Here is an 8,024-nt window from a genome sequence, read left to right as displayed (position 1 = left end):
TTAGCCCCCCAATAGCCCGCTCAGGGCTTATGAATTCCCCAGCACTGCAGAGCCTCCAGAAATCACCACTGCAGCACCGGTGCCATGGCTCCGCCCACTCCAGGAGGAAGCGTCCCGTGCACAGCCCCTAACTCCATGTAATAAAGCCTCAATTTTATCTTATACACGAATTTTCTCTGTTACCTTCCCACCAAATTGATATCCAGACACCTCCTGCCCTGCAAAATCTCGAAACAGCCTGGTCCTGAAGAATTTCCAATGCTGCCCAGCTGCTTCTTTACAGGAGAGATTATCAGGTGCACTCACTCAGCCACCATCTCTCCCTGCTTCTCCCGCCCCGGGCCTCCTTGTGAAAAACAAAGAAGAAAATTTGTGCCGATGTAGTAAGCCAGTGCTTGCATGGTGAGCGAGTGCCCACATGGTAAGCACAAGTGCCCGCATGGTGAGCACAAGTGACTGCATGGTGAGCCAGTGCCTGCGTGGTGAGCCAGTGCTCACACAAGTGAGTCACACAGCAAGATGATGATGCATCAAAAGAGACACAAGGGGAAAGTCAAGATAAAGCTCAGCAGAAACCAAGAACTGAGGTGGCACAATTGACAGGAACCTCTCTCCACATCAGGGGTCTCCATGTTCAAATCCTGTTGAATACTAGAGGAGAGAAAGTGAGAAGAGAAAAAACACAGACAGCAGAAAGAGCAGGGCAGGAGGAGCGGAAGGGAGGAAAATAAATACAGAGATCTTTTTAAAAAACCAATCAAGCATAAAATATAGGATTTTTGTATACTACCCCACCACCAACACCTTGTATTGGTGTGGAACATGTGTTACTATTAGTGATAGCAGTTTTTAAATAATTGAATTATTTTTTAACAGCAGTTGTCTTTGTACAATTGATGAAAGATTTTTAAAATAGTTCTATCTCTCATCCACTATTTATATTAAGTGTATTTTCTCCCCACATATGACTGTCTTAGTTTGCGAAAGGGATGCTAATGCAAAGTAACAGAAATCTGTTGGCTTTTATAAAGGGGGTTTATTTGGGGCAAAAGATTTCAGTTCTGAGGCTGTAAAATATACAAATTAACACACCATCAGAGGTGCTTTTGTACCAAAGTAAGTTGCCACGTGTTGAAAATGGCAGGTAATCTCTGCCCGGTCTCTGCCTTCCCCTCTGGCCTTTCTCTCTCAGGCTCAGCTCCTCAGCTTTCTTCCTGATTTCAGCTGCAAGCTGGCATAGGACTTGTCTCTTTCCAGGAATCTTGTATCAGTCTTAGCTATTCTTCTCTCTTCCCATTTTGAGTTGTAAGTTTTCAATCAAATGGCTCATCTCTCCCCAGAGTCTCAGCTGTTTGAGCCTCATTGCATGGCAGGATCAAAAATGGCAGAGGTTTCTCCGCTGTGTCTGAGCATCCACTTATATTAGACCCAGCCAGGAGGTGGGGACTCAACCCCAGCTACATCTTACTGAAGTATTCCAATAAAAAGCCCTACAGTGAGCTTAACAGATAATCTAATTAAAGGCCCTCCAGATGAGTTTAATGCAATTCAAGGGTATCACACCCAGAGGAATAGACCAATTCACAATCTTTCTCTTTTTGGGATTTACAAAATAATCTCAAACTGTTACAACCACCCTATTATTACCATCTTGTTTTGGTTTCGTACATTTTTTATAATTCATGAAAGAATATTCTTGTACTATAAACCATAGTCCATTGTTTATTTTTAATGGCACTGGAGAAGGTTTTGCCTGATCACTTTCCAATTCAAATAGCATCGATTTATCCAAACCTTCACCAATCTCCTCAAAACTTTTTCAACTCCTGTTCCCTTTGCTGAAAGCTGGTTGTTCTAAAACTTGCATGTGGATCAGAAATATTTGCGAAGATTATAAAGACCAGTTTACTAGGTTCCTTTCCCAGAGGTTGATTCAGTAAGTCTGCAGTGAGGCTTGATAATATGCATTTCTAACAGGTTCCCAGATGATGTTGGTACTATCACATCCCTTTGCAGCTAAGCTCCTTCACAAAATAATATACTTACACTGTCTCCACTTTCCTGCTAGCATCAGCTCCTTACCCAATTTTTGTCTTGCTTCTGCATCCATTACTTCACAAAAATAGCTAGCTATAATGATAATGATGACCTCCATGTTATTGCACCCAATACATGCATTTCATTCTTCATATTCTCACTTGTGACTCCATTCTTAAAATGTTTTTACTGTGATTTCAATGATACCATACCTACCCTTTCCATATTCCCCATTGATCATTTCGTCTTAATCTTACCTGCTAATTCCATCTCACTTGATCATTTCTTCTATCTAACCTTTAAATGTTGATATTTATCAAAGTATCCCTCCTTGTCACTTTTCTTTTCTCAAATGAAATATTTCCCTGTGGTGATTTCAACTACTATTGCTATCACTTATACATTGATGATTCTCAAATCTAGATTTCTGGACAACTATTGATTCAACATCCTCCTCTTAGGTATTTCAACAAAAGTAGAAATTCAACAAGAAAAAAATCAAAACTCATTTAATACATACATCTGTTCTTTTTTTGATATGACACTGGAAATTTGATGATATGACCAGAGAACCTCGAGACACAAATCATCAATAATCCTTCTCAAAGAATCAGGGTATTGACAGTAAATGGGGGAAAAAAGTTTTACCTTCAAACTCCAATGTACTCAAATAAAATAAGTATGGTTGGGTTACATAGAGCAAATATTTATTGACCACATGTCCTATGCCAGACACTGGGCTATGTTCTGGGCATACAGTGGTGAGCAAAACCTAGAGCATTCTGCTCTTATGGAGTTTATAGTTTAATGTAGGAGACACACATAAATAAATCTTACTTATATATAGTTGTAAATTGTAATAAGTGCTATAAACAAAAAAGTTCAGTGTGAGAGGACAACAGGGTATCTATTTTAGATTAGGGGATTGGTTTGGGGAGAACCAATTGGGGTAGTGACATTTAAACTGAGTCCTGAAAGATGAATAGGACTTTTCCAGGTGAATGGTTTTATGAGTGTTTTAAGCAAAGAGAACACTATGGGCAAATGCTTTGAGCAGGAAAGAGCGTTTTATGTATGAAGATCAGAGAGGCTGCTGTGGTTGAAGCAGTATTACCTGAGGCTGAAGAGGTGGTCAGAGGACATATTATGTAGGGTCCTATTAAGTCATTTAGGAAGGTTATATTTTATCATAAATTCAAAGCAACACAATAGTAATGACCTGATTTACTTTATGCTTTTAGAAGATCACTCTGACTGTATTGAGAAGAATGGAAATTAGGGAGAAAGAGAAGAGAAACAAGTTAGCAGCCTGCCATATTATTCTAGGTGAGGGGTAATTATATCTTGGACTTAGTTGTTGTTGGATACAGAAAGTAAAGATGGACGTTTTAAGTGAGATATTTAATGTCCAACTATTTGGGGTTTTCCTTTTTTTTTCATTGTAATTGATTTCTAATTTAATTTTATTTAATCAAAGGACATAATCTGTATATTTTCAACCTTTTAAATTTTATCAAGATTTGTTTTATTTTCCAGCACATGATTTATCATGGTAAATTTACTTTGTGCACTTGAATTACTACTCTTACCTTTGACAATAATTTTTGTCTTGAAAACTATTTGATAAATATGCAGTTTTGTGCAATATCTTTTTCCATTTATTTAATCTCAGCTTATTTATCTCTACAATTAAATGTCATTTTTTATAGACAGGACCTAGGGATTTATTGTCCTGTTCTTTCCTTTCTAGGAATCTCCCTATCTTTTTACCAGCTATTGCTTCCTCATTGTTTCTCTTTCTCCACTGATGAACTCTGCCTCATACACAGAAAGTCATCTTCACTTTGTTGTAGACTAAAAACCCAAAAGATGGAAATTTATCTTCTATATCTTCTTTCCTCCCTCTTTTGAGTGTGTACATCCAAGTTTTTGGTCACTCTTTCGTGACTTCAGGTTGTTTCTTTTATATGTTTTTCCAGTTTTTATAGTGGTTTCTGTGGGGATATCATCCAGTGACGTTTCAGTCCAGCATTCCCAGAAGCTGAAGTTAATATATTTCTATTTGTTTTTAATTCACATAGCATTTTCACATTGTTTCAATTGATGTCTATGACAGTGCTGTGACATGAATAGGACAGGTATGATTATAACTGTTTTGTATATGAAGACCAAAATACCTAAGGAGATGATTTAACTTAATGGAGCCAGAATGTAAATTATGGTACTATCACTTCCATAACAGAACTTCATTAAAGAAACTCTCTCATGCAACTCACTGGGCCTTTGCTTGTCATCAATGCATTACTACAATTCTGACTGAAAGAGAGGCTGCTGGAGCCATGTTCTGAGATCCACTCTAATATAAGGGTGACTGTGTTTGTGTGAGCTCATCAGTCTAAACTCTAGTGCTCAAATTGCCTAAGTAAGGGCAGGGAAAGATCCCTTTAGAGCTGCCTGTGATTCTTCAGAGAGCTGGGGCAAAGTTGGCATGCAAAGAAGGTATCAATAACTACAAATCCATTCTTGTTATCCCTTCCAAAGGATACTAAGAGCACTTAGAGTTCTGGAAATCTTATCCTCCAGGACACTCAAAAAATAAGCAGATGAGTCATGATAATGACAGTATTTTAGATGCTACTAAAATCAGTTTCATCTGTGCCCAGGCACATTGCAAAATTCAATGCATTAACCTGGATTAAGAGTTTTTAAGGACCAAAAAGACTGACTTCTGGAATGGCAATGATGAATGGGGCAGAGGCTTTCCCAAGCTAATAATGATTAAAGTGGAGAAAATTACATAAATCTCAAACAAAAACTAATCATTTAAAGACTGGAATTTTGCTTAAAAACATACAGTAAGTGAAGAAACATTTGATCAAGAAAATATTCTAAGTATCTGCTATAACTGTGACATTTGAGCCATGACCTATTCCTTCCCTTACCCTCCATCGTATGGAAACTACTCTCGGCAAGTTTGTTCAAGAAGACCGGAACTCTCCCCCCCACAGCCGGTCAAAACACACACACACAAAATTGCAATGTGGGTGGAGTGCAATTAAGAGGGAGCCCATAGCTCCACAAAAACTTCTACTAACAAGCTAAATGCAAGAGCAGCCATAAGTTTAATAGAGAATTCCAGGGAAAGAGACAGTCAACAAGAGCCCCCTCTGGATCACAGTCAAATCTGGAGTTGAGGAAGATTCTGCACAAGAGTAGGCTATACTCGCTCAGGAGAAATCAGAGCCTGGCTCATAGCAGACTGGAAGACATCCACCAAGTCACATACAGATCCATCAACAAATTGTTGAAGACTTGCTGGCAATAGGGACTTAAGCACAATTTCTGACCAAATATTGTTGAACAATAAGCTATTCTGTCCTAGGAGCAACTCCTAGAAATCCAGAATTAGAAATAAAATTACATATATCCCTGGAAGCCTGTAAGACTGTGTACATTCCTAAAACTGCAGAATCTCAGGATTATAGAGGGAACCTCCAGGCTATGGGTACCTGGCTCTAAAATATAAACAAAAAGCAAAACAGCTCTCTGAGCTGTGATAGTAACCTGCAAACCCCCCACATATCCAATAATAAAAGATACAATTATAAATCATGAAGAAGAATTAAGCACAATCTTTGGCCAATAAGAGACTTATCTCAACCCAGGGTAAAACCCTGGGTAGCAGGTTAAAAGAAAAAATGAGAAAAAAATCCATTCAAGGTCATCAGATGTAGCACATTGCAAGGGGAGGTAGACTACACAAAATTAGTTCACCCAATCACCAAGCAAATAAACAACCAAGCAAAACAGCAACAACTTTAAGCCTTGAAGGATCAATATCCTGAATTGTTACAATATATATTTTAAAATGTTCATTTTTCTGCCAATGAAATCATGAGACATGGAAAGAAACAGGAAAGTGTGACTCATATGGGGGAAAAGAAACGGATAATAGAAACTGACTTTGAAAGCACCCAGATGTTGAAAATAGTAAAGACTTCCAGCAGCCATTATAAATATGTATAAAGAACTAAAGGATACATGAACTATTGTGATTAGTAATCGAAGAAAATGTGGCATTGGTGTGGAGAAAGTGGTCATGGTGGCTGCTGAGGGTAGGGAGTGGGAGGAGGAGATGCGATGTGGGGGCGTTTTCGGGACTTGGAGTTGTTCTGGGTGGTGCTGCAGGGACAGTTACCAGACATTGTATGTCCTCCCATGGCCCACTGGTTGGACTGTGGGAGAGTGTGGGCTATGGTGTGGACCATTGACCATGAGGTGCAGTGGTGCTCAGAGATGTATTCACCAAGTGCAATGAATGTCTCATGATGATGGAGGAGGATGTTGTTATGGGGGAAGGAGTGGGGTGAAGGGGGTGGGCGGTATATGGGGAGCTCATATTTTTTTAAGGTAACATTAAAAAATAAATAAATACAAAAAAACAAAAAAACAAACATGAACAAAGAAACAAAACAAAAAGAACTAAAGGGCATCATGCCTAAAGAATTAAAAGAAAGTGTGATGATAATATTTCATTAAATAGGAAGTATCAATAGAGATATAAATTATACAAAAAAGAATCAAATATATATCCTACAGTTGGAAATTATAATAAACAAAATGGAAATTCAGTAGAGGTAATCAACAGTTCATTTGAGCTGGCCTAGGAAAGAATTGGCAAAAAGATATATCAATAGAGATTAGTCAACTTGAAGAGCAGAAGGAAATAAAGAATGAATAGAAATGAACAGTCTCAGGGAAGCATGGGACATGATGAGGTGTACAAACATGTATGATAGTATTAGAAGGAGAGGAAAGAAAGAAGGAAGGAGAAAAATTATTCAAAGACTATGGACTGTTTGGCAGAAAACTTGCTAATTGTGATGAAAAATCATTGTTTTATACTTCCAAGAAGCTCAACAAACTACCAGTAAGATAAAAATGGAGATCCACACTCAGAAACATCATAGACAAAATGGTAAAAATATAAGGAAACTAATAATAGTAGCAACTGTGTTCTCATCAGAAAAAATGGCAGTCAGAAGATAGCGCAACCACATACTTAATGTGTTGAAATCAAAACACTGTCAAAAAAAGAACATCAAAATTACTGTTCACAGTAATTAAATAAAATTCTCACATAAACAAAAGTTGAGAGAATTTGTTGCTAGCAGATTCACCTTACAAGAGATATAATAGTAAGTTCTTAAGGCTGGAAGCAAATGACCCTAGATGATAATCTGAACCCATATAGAAAGAAAAGAGCAATGGTAAAGATAATTTATAAAGATATTTATAAATAAAAACACAATTACATGAAACAGTATGTCTATCATGGGAACTGTGCTTATACCATATAGGAAAGTAATACAATTGACAAAAACATCACAAAGTTAGCAGGTGCAAGTAAAGCTCTATTGGATTGAGGAAATGACAGCAGAATCTCAAAACCAAAGAAAGAAATGAAGGGAATCAGAATAAATAAAATTAATATAAGAATATATTACTATATATATATAACAATATATATATTAATACAACAATATATAACAAGTAATATAAATATAAACTTGCTTGTTTTTTTCTCTCAGCTTCATCAAAAGACAAGATAATATAAAGTAATATTTAAAACAATGCATTCTTGTGCTTGCTTCAGCAGCACATGTTCTAAAATTGGAACAATGCAGAGAAAATTAGCATGGCCCTTACAAAAGGATGACATACGAATTCATGAAACATTCCATATTTTTATCGAAATTTCTGCAGGATAGATCATCTATTGGGTCACAAAATGGATCTCAATAAACTTAAAAAGATTGAAATTATACAAAGCACTTTTTCTGATCATAATGGAATAAAGCTAGAAATCTACAAAAGGCAGAAAAGGGAAAATACATAAATATATGTAGATTAAGCAACACATTATTTAAAAATCAGTGGGTTGAAGAATAAATTGCAAGAGAAATCAATACATATCTTGAGATGAA

At 36.9% G+C, this 8,024-nt stretch overlaps 1 non-coding gene across 1 annotated transcript; it reads left to right on the top strand.

Moving 5' to 3' along the window:
* Positions 1–7,680: 7,680 nt before the first annotated feature.
* LOC131277316 (U6 spliceosomal RNA) lies at positions 7,681–7,787 on the top strand. Its single transcript, XR_009184513.1, has one exon. It is a non-coding gene; the product is annotated as a U6 spliceosomal RNA (small nuclear RNA).
* The last annotated feature ends 237 nt before the right edge of the window (positions 7,788–8,024 follow it).

This window comes from Dasypus novemcinctus, chromosome X, assembly GCF_030445035.2.
Source record: "Dasypus novemcinctus isolate mDasNov1 chromosome X, mDasNov1.1.hap2, whole genome shotgun sequence".
Classification (NCBI taxonomy): Eukaryota; Metazoa; Chordata; class Mammalia; order Cingulata; family Dasypodidae; genus Dasypus; species Dasypus novemcinctus.
Note: the sequence above shows the minus strand (reverse complement) of the source record. Positions and strands in the feature narration are given on the sequence as shown.